Here is a 14,723-nt window from a genome sequence, read left to right on the forward strand (position 1 = left end):
GCCTGCAAGGCCCTCCAAGATCTTACCCTCTGTTTCCATCCTCCTCATATGCTCTGCCCTGTCACACTGGCTCCTTGTTATTCCTTGACTCTGCCAGGCTTGCTCCTGCCTCAAAGCTCCAAGTTATCTGCAAGGTGAATTCTCTCACCTCCCTCAAGTCTTTGCTCAAATGCCACTCTCTCCACGACAATCACCCTACTCACCCCACTTAAATCCACACACCCACCACTGCCCGCCTGCTCTTCCTACCCTGTTGCACTTCTTCTTCCATGGACGTTGTAACTTTCTGACCTTGTAATATACTACGTAACGTACTATTTTATTAGATTTATTGTCATTGTCCATATGGAAGGTGCTCAGTAAGTATTTCTGAGTTAAGGGGAAATGCGCCCCAAAAGGCAATAAAATAAAATTACCCATAAAACATCCAGCGTCCAAAAAGGGCCTTGTAATGTCCAAAAGTATGACCCATGTATTATATTTCATTTTCTTCTTTTTATAATGTTTGTGGCATTTTGAAGAGGACTGACAGAAAAAGAAGTAGGACTGACACTGAGGATAGGCTGCTATTTGCCCAGGAAAGACCCTTAAGAGTGGCATTACCGGGGAGGGGTAGATCACTATACTTCAAACACAGGGACTTTGTCACAGAGATCCTAAAACCTCCCTTTTATCTGAGAGTCAGAGAGATCAGACTCACAATGACTGACCCACCTTACAAATTCACACGTGGCTCCTAGGTACACCAGAATTCACAAATGATGTCATTTCTTTCCAGTGACCATGCCCATTGTCCAGAATATACTCTTCTGAGAGACAATGGTACCAAGGAAGCTGATTTAATGTTTAGAAGGTGGTTCAGGGATCTTGGAATCAGGGCTAAGGATGGGTAACCCTTCTGAAGGCTACTTAATGTGGGCCATGGTGAGCCCTGATCTTCACAATGGACAACACTTCAATCCATATTCCCAGCCACAAGATTGAGGGTCTCTCTTCCTGGCCAATCCTGGGAAACCACTAGGAATTCTTCCTTTCTGGGCTGTCCTCTTCTTTATTCCATGGGGACCATCACTGTTCACTGCACACAAACTTCCTCCAGGTAGGATGGGTCAGGTACCTGCTGATAAGACTACACCCATATTGCTGTGCTGCCTTCCAGGAATTAAGTATAGAGGTCACCTAGCTGGAGTTTTGTGAACTCATAAACTACTCAGTCTCTTGGCCTACTCCCCTTAGGCATGGGTCTCACCTCTGTAGATCCCAAAGGGGTACCTGTATCCAGATTCCCAGTCCTTGGGAGCACTCAACACTGCAGCCCAGGCTGAAGTCAGGGGCCTTAGTCTATGCCCACCACTTTCACTTTAGCTATTTTGACCAAGATAAATCACCTAACCTTTCTAAGCTTCAGTTTCCAAATCTAAAAATGAGGGGCTTGAGCCCCTAAAGGTCCCTTCTCTTTTTAAAGATCCGGGATTCTATTTTTTTTTTACCTACCACTTTAAATTTCAAATAATGACAACAGCATCTGAAACCATCTTTCCTAAACTTCTCCCAAAGCCAGATGTTCCTGGCACTGAAGCAGGAGAAAAAAATAGTTTTTGAATAACCTAACATTTTTGTCTTTTAGAGCAAATGATCCTCTGGCCTTTTCAATTCCCCTTCCTCTACTGCTACCTCCTCATGAATCCTTAAAAGAATTTTTTTTAAGTAAACTGTCCACCCTTCCAGATTGGTCAGGATCTATCTTATACCAACATTATTTCCCATCAGTTATTTTTCCTATATAAAACCTCTCACTTTCATTCTGGCCACTGCACTCAACAGCCTTGATTGGTCCTTGTTTTGCAGGGAAGGTTATTAAATGCTCCGAGGAGGAGGAACAAAATGCTGAGAGACAGGGCCAGGGGACAAAGCATGCTGTCCTTGAGGGTGAGTTCTGGCCTAAATTTTCACACGGCGATGGGTTTGAAATGGCAGGAGTGAGAATTAAGCACAGAAAGAAGGGAGAATGCAGAGGAAAAGAGGAAAAGAGAAAAAGAGTGAAGGCACACATTGTTTGCTTTGAAAGCAGTTTTAGGCGAAGCCCGGGTGGCAGCTCATCAAGAATGTTCAGTTGGTTAAATGACTTCTGGAACTGGGACTTTCCTAAGAAGTCACACTGCAGTGAGAAGGCGGAGCTGGAACACCAATTCCTGTCCTTCAACAGCTCCCTGTGCAGCCGTCTGCGTAGCAAGCTGGTGAGATATTGGGCAGCCTCTCTAATGGTCCTCCACCCAGTTTCCAGGAGTCAGGATCATTCTGTGGGTCTCAAAAGCCTTTAAGGAAGACTAAATCTTTCCATAGCCTGCCTGGAAATCAAAGAAGATGCTCTAAACTGTCATTTAATAAATCGGTGATTTACTGAAAAAATAGTAACTCACTACCCAAGCCTCCAAATGAATCTATACATATAGTACACGAATAACTTTCTAGCCTGAAGTTAGCAGCCTATCCTAAATAATTGTAGGTTCCAAGATATCATCTAATGACTTTTAATTGAGGAAGCATATACCCTAAAGAATTTCCCCCTATTAAAATATACATTTGTTTATGTGTGTTTGTGTGCGTGCATGTGTGTAAACATGTACCCTACTATTAAAAAAAAGACTCTGTTTTTAAGTGACACCAGGATTATAGACCAATACAATAAGTGAACCTAAAACATGACATGTTATTAAAATCCAGACATAAACAAAAGTAGAAAGCAAGCCTAGCCGGGAGACTGCCAAGATGGTGGAGTAGAAGGACACAAAGCTCACCCTCTTCCATGAATACACCAAAAATTACACCTATAGACTGAACAATTCACACAGAATACCTACTGAACTTTGGCAGAATAAAGAGAAGAAGATTCCTCACAAAAACAGGTAGTACGGAATAAAGGATAAAGGAAATTGGTGCAGGACCTGTCCTGTGGGGAGCAAGCAGCAAAAAAGGAAAAGCACACTCAGGGATGCCCCTCTCCAGCAGAGAGGTCAGCAAGGTCAGAAAGGGAGCTTCTGAGGCTCAGAGGAGAAAGCAGCAAGCCACTTGGCAGACAGAACTGAGAGAAGCCAACACAGAGAGTTCCTGTGGTCCCTAGCCTGAGACACAAGTTGGCAGGGGTGGGCCAAAACTGACTGCTGGAGCTCAGGATTCCGTGGACAAGCCTGGGGAGAGAGCTGGGGCCGACTGTGCAGAAACTATGAAGAGGAGCCAATTAAAATCAGAAAACTCAATTGATGAGATAAAAGCTGATCAAAAGCAGACTAGATAATGCAGGAAAACAAATAAGTGATTTAGAAGACAGAATAACAGAAATCACCCAATCAGAACAGCAGACAGAAAAGCAAATGAAAACCAATGAGAGCAATATAAGGGATGTATGGGATAATATAAAGGGTGCCAATCTACATATAATAGGTGTCCCAGAAAGAGAAGAAAGAGAAAAGAGGATTGAAAAGGTATTTGAATAAATCATGACTGAAAACTTCCCCAACCTAAAAAAGGAAACAGATATCCAAGTACAGGAAGCACAGAGGGTCCCAAACAAGAAGAACCCAAACAGACCTACACCAAGACATATTTTAATTAAGATGGCCCAGGTTAAAGATAAAGGAAAGATTCTAATGGCAGCAAGAAAAAAAGCAAAGAGTTAGTTACAAGGGAACCCCCATAAAGCTTTCAGGTGATTTCTCTACACAAACACTGCTGGCCAAAAGGGAGTGGCAAGATGTATTCAAAGTCCTCAATGAGAAAAATCTGCAGCTTAGGATACTCTACCCAGCAAGATTATCCTTTAGAATAGAAGGAGAGATAAAAATTTCACAGACAAGCAAAAACTAAAAGAATTCAGCAATACTAAACCTATTCTAAAAGAAATATTGAAAGGTCTACTCTAAATAGAAAAGAAGCAGGAAGCTATAGAAAAAAGAAAACCATAACTGGAAATGCAATAACTACAATGTGCTGCAAGAGAATAAACATGAAGATGAAAAGAGGACATCAAAATCATAAAAAGTGGGAAAGGAGAGCAAGAAAATGTATATTTTCTTTTTGTTCTTCTTAAGATGTGTTTGAGCCTATATGACTACCAGTCTAAAGGAAACAGATACAGTAATGGGTTAACATACTTGAAAACAGAGTAACCACAAATCAAAAGCATACAATAGAGTTACAAAAACCAAAAAGAACCCAAGCTAATACAAAAGAAAATCACCAAACCACAAAAAGAAAAACAAAAAGGAAAAGAAAGGAACAAAGAAGAAATACCAAACAACTGGAAACCAAAGTTTAAAATAATAAACACACATCTATCAATAATTACCGTAAATGTCAATGGACTAAGTGCTCCAATCAAAAGACATAGAGTAGCAGACTGGATAATAAGACAAGAGCCTACAATACACTGCCTACAAGAGATCCACTTTAGGGTGAAGGACACACATAGATTGAAAGCGAGAGCATGGAAAAAAATGTTTCATGCAAATGGAAATGATGAGAAAGTAGAGGTAAGCAATACTCATATCAGACAAAACAGACTTTAAAACAAAGGCCATAAAAAAGATAAAGAAGGACACTATATGATGATCAAAGGAGCAATACAAGAAGAGGATATTACACTCATTAACATATATGCACCCAATATAGGAGCACCCAAATATGTAAAACAAATACTAACAGACAAAAAGGGAGAAATTGATGGGAACACAATAATTGCAGGAAACTTTAACACCCCACTAACATCATTGGACAGATCTTCCAGACAGAAAATCAATAAGGCAACAGAGATACTCAGTGACAATAGAATAGTTGGACTTGGTTGATATTTTTAGGACATTATACCTCCCCCAAACAGAATAGACATTCTTTTCAAGTGCACATGGAACATTCTCTAGGATATACCACATACTTGGACACAAAAGAAGCCTCAACAAATTTAAGAGGATAGAAATTATTTCAAGCATCTTTTCTGACCACCATGTCATGAAACTAGAAATCAACCACAGGGGGAAAAAATGACTGTATGGAGACTAAATAACATGCTACTAAAAAACCAGTGGTTCAGCAATGAAATCAAAGAAGAAATTAAAAAATACTTTGAGACAAACAACAATGAAAACACAACCACACACAAAATCTAAGGGATACAGCAAAAGCAGTCACAAGAGGGAAGTTTATAGCAATACAGGCCTTCCTCAAAAAACAAGAACAATCTCAAATAAACAACCTAACCTACCACCTAAAATAATTAGAAAAAGAAGAATAAACAAAACCAAAGTCAAGAGAAGGAAAGAAATAATGAAGATCAGAGAGGAAATGAATAAAATAGAGACTAAAAACACAACAGAAAAAAAGCAATCAAACCAATACCTGGTTTTTTGAAAGAGTAAACAAAATCAACAAACCTCGGCTAGGCCCACCAAGAAGAAAAGAGAGACAACACAAATAAACAAAATCAAAAAGGAAAATGGAGAAATTACAACCAACACCACAGAAATACAAAAAACTATAAGAGAATACTATGAACAATTATATGGCAACAAATTGGACAACCTGGAAGAAATGGACAAGTTTCTAGAAACATATAGTCCACCAAAACTGAATAGAGAAGAAATAGATCACTTGAACAGAATGATCACTAGAAATGAAATAGAATCAACAATAAAAAAACCTCCTTGCAATCAAAAGTCCACGATCAGATGGCTTCACTATGGAATTCTACCAAACATACAAAGAAGAACTCATACTGATCCTTCTCAAACTCTTCCAAAAGGTTGAAGAGAAGGGAATACTCCCAAACTCATACTGGGAAGCCACCATCACCCTGATACCAAAACCAGACAAAGACACTACCAAAAAAGAAAATTACAAGCCAGTATCACTGATGAACATAGATGTAAAAATCCTCAACAAAATATTAGCAAACAGAATCCAACAACACATAAAAAAGATCATACACTATGATCAAGTTGGATTCATCCCAGGGGCACAAGGATGGTTCAACAAACGCAAATCAATCAATATGATACACCACATCAACAAAAGAAAGGACAAAAATTACATGATCATCTCAATAGATGCAAAAAAAAGTATTTGATAATATTCAACACTCATTTATGCTAAAAACTCTTACCAAAAGTGGGTATAGAGAGAACATATCTCAACATAATAAAAACCATTTATGAGCATAATACTCAATGGTGAAAAGTTGAAAGCCTTCTCATTAAAATCTGGAACAAGACAAGGATGCCCACTCTCACCACTTCTGTTCAACATAGTGTTAGAAGTCCTAGCCATAGTAATCAGGCAAGAAACAGAAATAAAAGGGATCCAAATTGGAAGAGAAGAGGTAAAATTGTCACTATATGCAGATGGCATGATACTATATATAGAAAACCCTAAAGGCACCACACAAAAACTACTAGAGCTGATAAAAGAATTCAGCAAGGTAGCAGGATACAAGGTTAACATATAGAAATCAGTTGCATTTTTTTACACTAACAAAATATCAGAAAAAGAAAATAAAGAAACAATCTCTTTTAAAATCACATCCAAAACAATAACATATTAGGAGCAATAACATACTTAGGAATAAACCTGACCAAATCTGACTTATTCACAGGAAACTATAAAACATTGATTAAAGAAATTAAAGATGACTTAAAGAGATGGAAAGACACCCCATGTTCTTGGATTAGAAGAATTAATATTGTTAAAATGGCTGTACTATCCAGAGCAATCTACAGATTTAGTGTGATCTCTATTAAATTACCCAGAACATTTTTCATAGAACTAGAACAAACAATCCTAAAATTTATATGGAATCATAAAAGACCCAGAATTGCCCAAGCAATACTGAAGAAAAAGGATGAAGCTGGAGGAATAACCCTCCCAGACTTCAGACAATCCTGCAAAGCTACAGTAATGAAAACAGTGTGGTATTGGCACAAAAACAGACATACGGATCAATGGAATAGAACAGAGAGCCCAGAAATAAACCCACAGACTTATAGTCAATTAATCTTCAACAAAGGAGGTAAGAATATACAATGGGGAAAAGATGGTCTCTTCAGCAAGTGGTGTTGGGAAAGCTGGACAGATGCATGTAAATCAATGAGTTAGAATACTCCCTCACACCATACACAAAAATAAACTCAAAATGGCTTAAAGAATTAATATAAGACAAAACACTATATACCTCCTAGAAGAAAAATAGGCAAAACATTTTCTGACATAAATCTTAGCAATGTTCTCCTAGGGCAGTCTATCCAAGCTTTAGAAATAAAAGCAAAAATAAACAAATAGGACCTAATGAAACTTACCAGCTTTTGCACAGTAAAGGAAACCATAAGCAAAATAAAATGACAACCTATGATATGGGAGAAAATATTTGCAAATGATGTAACTGACAAGGCTTAATTTCCAGAATATATAAACAGCTCATACAATTTAAGAACACCACCACCAAAAATCCCAAACAACCCAATCCAAAAATAGGCAGAAGACCTAAACAAGCAATTCTCCAATGAAGACATACAAACGGTCAATAGGCACATGAAAAAAATGCTCAATATTGCTAATTATCAAAAAATGCAAATCAAAGCTATAATGAGGTATCACCTCAAACCAGTCAGAATTGATATCATTCAAACATTCACAAATGATAGATGCTGGAGAGCGTGTGGAGAAAAGGGAACACTCCTACACTGTTGGTGGGAATGTTGTTTGGTGCAGCCATTACTTTCTAACTGACGAAGAAATGGAGGGAAATTGAAATGGTGGAGTGAAGAATCAGTCAGGCGCACAAGCAATCCCTTTCCTGATCATAGTGATAGTTCATTTAGAAGTCAGCACCTCCACACAGAAGCCCCTCACAGCATGTGCCCGCCTGCCAACCACAACTTCCCTACTAGTTCCTTCCTGAAAATCTGAATCTAAACAAACACTGTGGCAATGCCCCAGAAGAGTCCCACTGTTCTTGCTCCTTTTCCTGGGATAACAGCCCAAGTCCTCTTTGGGTCCTTATTCCCCAGAAGCAAAATAGAACATTCTATCTGAGGTATGCATGAAGGAAAATGATAATGATCTTGTAATCTGAGGTACCTTCAAGCCTGTGGGTTTGGGGCAGAGGGGAGAAGAAGACATAATTACTGGATGATGCTCAGAAAGTATGTTTATTCCTGCATGGAGTCTAGTTTTAGTCAATAGAATTGAGGATGAGGCTTTTTCCTGAAGTTTACCCCAAAAAAGTGTAAATTATGGAAGGCATAAAAAGCTTACCCCAAGCTCTTCTCTTTCTTTTCCTTCCCTTCAACTATGTCAGTTCTCAAACACCAAACCACTTATAAACTGAAAATAACTGAGATTTTGTGTAGCACTTCAGAGTCAAGATAAAAATATTGTTGGGAAGAAAAAAAAACCATATTATTGAAACACATGCTCTTTCCCAAGGGTATAGATCACAGGAGGCAGCTGGCTCCTAGTAGATGTTGTGAACATGAGAACCTACACATGCAATACTTAAGAAATCTATGGCTCTCTTAAAAACATAAAGAAAGAAAGAAAAAAAAAAAAACACCTACACTGTTGGTGGGAATGTAATTTGGTGCAGCCACTATGGAAAACAGTATGGAGGTTCCTTAAAAAACTAAAAATAAACTTATCATATGATCCAGCAATCCCAGTCCTAGGCACATTTCTGGGGAAAACTAATTTGAAAAGATACATGCATCCCAGTGTTCACAGCAGCACTATCTACAATTGTCAAGACATGGAAACAATCTAAATTTCCATTAACAGATGACTGGATAAAGAAGCTGTGGTATATATACACAATGGAATACTACTCGGCCATAAAAAAAGAATGAAATATTGCCATTTGCAGCAACATGAATAGACCTAGACTTATTATACCAAGTGAAGTCAGACAGAGAAAGGCAAATACCATGTGATATCACTTATATGTGGAATCTAAAATATGACACAAAGGAACTTACTTACAAAATAGAAACAGACTCACAGACATAGAAAATAAACTTATGATTACCAAAGGGAAAGTGCAGGGGAGGGATAAATTAGGAGTTTGGGATTAACAGAATCAAACTACCGTATATAAACTAGACAAACAAGGTCCTACTGTATAGCAGGGAATGATACTCAATATTCTGTAACAAACCATAAAGGAAAAAAATTTGAAAAAGAATATTCCATATATGTGTAACTGAATTACTTTGCTGTACATCAGAAACTCACAAAATATTATAAAATCAACTATACCTCAATAAAAAAATAAATGAATAAGAAAAAAAATCTATGGTTCCCTAAATATATAAAATAAGTAGAAAATTCCTATAACTTAGCAACTAAAAACCAAATAACCTCCTTTAAAAATGGGCAAGGGACTTGAACTGACATTTCTCCAAAGAAAATATATAAGAACCAACAGGCATTGTAAAAAGATGCTCAATATCACTAATTGTTAGAAAAATGCAAATCAAAACTATGGGATATCACCTTACACCTGTTAGGATGACTGCTATGAAAAATAAAAAACAAAAAATAGCAAGTATTAGCTAGGCTGTGGAGCAACTGGAACTCTTGGGCACTGTTGATGGGAATGTAAAATGATGCAGCTCCTATGGAAAACAGTATGGCAATTCCTCAAAAAATTAAAAATAGAATTACCATATGATCCACCAATGCCACTTTTGGGTATGTATACAAAAGAAGGGAAAGCAGGGTCTCAAAGAGATATTTGTACACCATGTTCATAGCAGCATTACTGACAACAGCCAAAGGTGGAAGAAACCCCAGTGCCATCATAGATGAATGGATCAAGAAAATGTGGTATATACATATAATGGACTATTATTCTGCCCTCAAAAGGAAGGAAATTTTTAACACATGCTACACCATGGGTGAACCTTGAGGACACTATGCTAAGTGGAATAAAGCAGTCACAAGAATTCAAATACTGAAGGATTCCACTTAGATGAGGTACTGAGAATAGTCAAACTCACAGAAACAGAAAGTAGAATGTGGTTGCCAGGGGCTGGGGGGAGGGGAAATGGGGAGCTGTTGTTTCACAGCTATAGAGTTTCCATTTTGCAAGATGAAAAAGTTCTGGAGATTAGTTGTACAACAGTGTGAATATATTTAATACTACTAAACTACACACTTAAGAGTTAAAGATGGTAAATTTTATATGTATTTCACCACAGGTTAAAAAAACAAACCTATGGCTCCCAGTATGGTGGCAATGGCAATAATATCTTACACACGCCCCAGAATTTCTCCCCAGGAAGCCCAGGGAGCTCACCTACAGACTTGCTGATGCCAACTTAAAAAGATGACCAAGGGTGAATTCGATTGTAAAGGCTGCACTCATCAGAGTTTTATTTTTTATTTTCTTTTTCTCTACTAGCATGTATATATTGTCTCTCTCACCATTCCATCCCTCTGAAACCCAGACCACCCAAACATCAGTGGATGCTGATTCTGAAGTGTTACTCCTTATTATCCGGGACTCTGAGGCTTGCCTGTATGTCAGGGTCCAAGAGGAGAGGGATTTGTGAAGTCAGCGCCCTTCCTCTTCTCATTCGGAGAATTCAGTAACATGCCCATGTAGTCCCTCCCCACAAAATTCAGCACTTTCTCTCCAGATAAAAGGTGACCACTCATCTCATTCTACTTTTGACCTTCACACTGAACTGGCCGGACTTCCTGTCTAAGAAGCACACAAGGGATTAATACTCCAGGTGCTCTCCACCATCTGACATGATCCACCACCTTATGCCATTCGCAGTCCTCCTTCTTTTCAGAACGACTTCCAGGTTTGGGGATCAGAGGCACTGCATAATAATAGCACTTTATAATCCTCTTCTTGTACCTCAAACACAAAGGAACACAGCGAAGCGGGGAAGCTGGAGAAATGGCTGGGGAGGGAACAGATGTCTCCAGAAGAAAGGGAAACAGCTTGGGGAAGGATGCAATTCTCAAAAAAACGTCAGATCCATCTGGAAAGCCCTTTTCTACTGTGAGCAGAACACAAAAATCCCTGAACAACAAACCTTTATGACCAATTAAAAAATCAAAACAAAACTGAAAGAAGAGATCCTTCTAGGGATGTCCAGCCACCGCTACGCTTGTAAGCCTCTGTCTGGAGCTCAGGGGCACTCCTGGGGCCACGTGCCAGAGACCTGCCCACCACAGTTCCCCTCTGCGTGTCTCCTCCAGGCACTTATTTGTACAAAGGGCTCCAAATACCAATAAAGTCGAATCTCCCCTTTACCCACCACCCCCGGTGGAAACATGGGCTGCCTCTGTCAGAGCTAGTGCTGGGTTTCTGAAACCACTTGGGTTGAGACAGCTTCGTTGCCATCTTCTTGCACAACGTGGTATTTAAAAATGAAAAAAATGTGGTGATCTGAGCACATCATCAACAATGACCCTTCTTTTGCCTCATAGTTTTGGTTACTTTGCATTCCTGGGATATAAACAACACGTGGGTCCACTAATCCCTCACCCCCTCCTGTCGTTCTGTTTTTCAGCACAGACACTTTATAGAACACTCTGGGCTGGAACCAAGAAGACAGGAAACAAGAAACTCCCAGACCCGGGCTCCTCTCTGCCTCTCTCTCCCTGCCTCTGTTCACATGAAAGCACAGCCACAGAAGGAGTCTAGTTTGTTTTCAAATCGTCCAGAAAAAAGACTCAGCAACCTCTCCGGCTAGCCTGTTCTAGTACTTAGTAACAGTCCAAGGAAGTAGTAACTTCCTTCCTCTAACTCAGATTTGAGACATTTTCCTTTTTCATTTAGGTCTGAAGGTGGCAGGTCTTTGTGTAAGAGCCTTTTAATGAAGTTCTTTCTCAAACTGTCCCTCGCGGGCCACAAGATGAATCATCCTGAGCCCTCTAGCTGTTTCAGGCTCTAATTTCCAAACGCTTTAATCATCTCTCGAGACTCTCTAGGCTCTTCTCTAGACTCTGCAAGTCTTCCTTTCTAGAGGAAGCACAGGCTACAGACACAAAGCTCTAGTGACAATCAGACCTCATGGCTTCTTTCTGCCCTGCACATGACAGCCCCAGGCTGTGCTGGCTTCTTCAACCCTGGGAGAGGGGCAGGCAGGGGACTTCCTCAGCTCACATTCAAAGTGCTCACACCCCTCTACTCCCATTCCCCATGTTCGTAAAAGAAGAGAAATTTTTTAAAAAGAAGAAGGAAGGAAGGAAGGAAGAGGGCAGAAAAAAAAAAAAAAAGAAAGAAAAGAAAAGGGAACTTGAGAATTTATAAAGATATGAGAACTTACTGTAACAGGAAATACAAGCCAAAAGATTGGTTTTGCCAGAGAAAAAGTGCATAAAAATAACAAACTTCTGTGCGTTTGTCCACACAATATTGCTGTGTTTCCTACCACCCTCTGAACACCCTGCATCTGGCAAACACAAGCTGCAAGGTCCCATTTAGGATTTATTCTAATAGGTAAACACAAAGAGAGGCTTAGCTGAATTCCATGAAATAGGTAATTTAATTACCATCTGAAGGTTTGTATTTTAAGGTACAGAAGTTCTGAACAGGGAAGCAAGAGCTTCTGAGAATTTCATTTTCATAATAATGGCTCGATGTTTGTTCCTCTAACAGCGTGTGGCTCCCAGCTACACCCTGGCTTTTACAGTCAAAGCCAGAGATATTTCTTCACATTACAAAAAGAGTTAAAGCCAGTTTAAGGAAAGGGCATCTATCAGGTATTTTAAAGTGGCTATGAAAGAATTTTAAGGGGGGGGGGGGGAAGCACTAACCTGTGTTGTTTTAATCCGCTGAAAACGACCAAGTTCTCAAGTTCCCCTGATGTCTTGTGGCCAGTTTCCTGTAAGTGTTGCATGTGACATTATACTTCCTCACTGCACCTTCTCTGACTCGCGCAAGGAGCGGTCAGAGGCATGTGATAAGATTGTCTCCCTGCCTGCTTCACGCTGAGCTAACCATGTGTCTGAAGAAATGGCTGTGTCCCTGCAGGGGTTTCCCAGCTGGTTTCAGGCATCCTTAGGGTGCAGGTAAAGAGGAGAGAAGCCTGGAGGTGGTGGGGGAGGAGGCAGGTGACAAGTATTGTCTGAGCTCCTGGCTCTTCTGATTCCACAAGGAGGGAGGGGGAGAAAGGAGAGACAGATTCTTGAGCCCCAGGGCCGCCCATCTTGGGGAAGGGGCAGCAGCTGAGAAGGGTGGACAGCTTGCTGCAGAGCCTGGAGCTTGGGTGCTGTCCTGTCACCAGGACAGACCTGGTGCTACGACCCTTGGGGACCACTGAGGAAGGGTGGCCGTGGTGCTGTGCCCAGGGTGTCCCCAGGATCCTCTCTGGAGAGTGCCACCAGGGAGGAGCACACGAGAGCCTGGCTCCTGCAGCAACAAGGGCCACTCACCCTGAGCTTCCTGGGACAGTCTCAAGTTCACATCCAGTCTAGCCAGCCCTGCTGTCAGACGGTGTGCCCCAATGCTGGGTTGAGCAAACAAAGCCAGTCCTCTGCCTCCCAGGGCTAAATAACTGGCAGGCATCCTCCCACCCCCAACCCCATGGCCAAGCTGGTCTCCAGCCTTCTGGTTTCCCTGAAAGGGCTGACATTGTCTTCCTGTGTGCAGGCTGGTTAGGGGTTCCTGGTGGCATGTGAGCCCTGGCCGTGGGGGACTCTGATGCTGGTCTGGCTCCAGGGAGAGTGGCTGACGTGGCCCCTCTGTGCCCTCAACACGGGGGAGGACTGGAGAAGATGTCATCTCGGGCTTTCTTGTTCCTGTGGTCAGTGCCCTCCTTTTTCCTTTTGTAATTCCTCTAGCTCTCTGGGGGTCCAGCACACTGGAATCTATGGATGTAGGAACTGGTGTGTGGGAGTAAAATGATGTCCTGGATAGAAGAGAATATTCTGCAATTTGTACAACTTGACTCAGTGCAGAAACCCCAAGGTTGTTTCTCTCTGGCTACCCTGGCTTAATTCTTTTTTAAAAAATGCTTTTAAAGGGATTTTTTTGTTGTTGTTGTTTTTTAGAAAGGTAACTGTAGACAAGCTCACTGTTCCAAGTCTTGAAAATATTACCCTATAATTCCCCAAAGAAGTTTTCCATGTGAGAACACCGAGTAAGGAAATGAATCCTGAGAGTCAGGACTTTGGACAACACTAAAACTCTGAAGTCTCACCACATGATTGCATTTCTGGCTTTGAAAACACGCATAACTGTTTTACCATTTTGACAGCTGATGGCTGGTTTTGTGATTGAACTGTTGAGTTAGGTTAGCCAGTTGAGTTACGATGGCTATAGGCACGGCATTCACTTTAAAATAGGCATAATGGTAAAACTTTGCCATCTTGGAAAAACAAAATACTCCCTTGGTGATAAATAATAATGAGTCCATTTGAATGTATTTAGAAGTGTCACATTCTGGGCTAAGCTGCCAGTTCCATTTTTTTTCAGCTAAACAGTTACATATGTTCTACTTAAGCCATGCTCTGTGTGGAATTTTTAAAGGTCTCAACAAAATGCTTTACAGCTTTCCTTTAAAGCCCCTAATCTGGCCTCTTGTCCATGATTTTTTTTTTCTGTCTGGGCATTAGAAGAATTTTAGTAGACTTTATTTTTTAGAACAGTTGTAGATTTATAGAAAAACTGAGAAGATAATAGAGTTTCTACCCATTCTGCACCGTTTCCCCACTATAAA

The 14,723-nt window shown here is 40.4% G+C and overlaps 1 protein-coding gene across 3 annotated transcripts in view; it reads right to left on the reverse strand.

The window, feature by feature from the left end:
- The window catches only part of WIPF1 (WAS/WASL interacting protein family member 1), a 117,195-nt gene that overhangs the window by 62,250 nt on the left and 40,222 nt on the right, over nt 1-14,723 (reverse strand). Inside the window, exon 1 of one of the 3 annotated variants that reach the window (XM_074363907.1) lies at nt 12,820-12,965. The exons of 1 other annotated variant lie outside the window; for it this stretch is intronic. The gene's annotated coding sequence lies outside the window, so the exon portion shown is untranslated. Of the gene's footprint in view, nt 1-12,819; nt 12,966-14,723 lie in introns of those variants that run through there. One more of the 3 variants, XM_074363906.1, reaches the window with a different exon arrangement.

This window comes from Camelus bactrianus, chromosome 5, assembly GCF_048773025.1.
Source record: "Camelus bactrianus isolate YW-2024 breed Bactrian camel chromosome 5, ASM4877302v1, whole genome shotgun sequence".
NCBI classification, from domain to species: Eukaryota; Metazoa; Chordata; class Mammalia; order Artiodactyla; family Camelidae; genus Camelus; species Camelus bactrianus.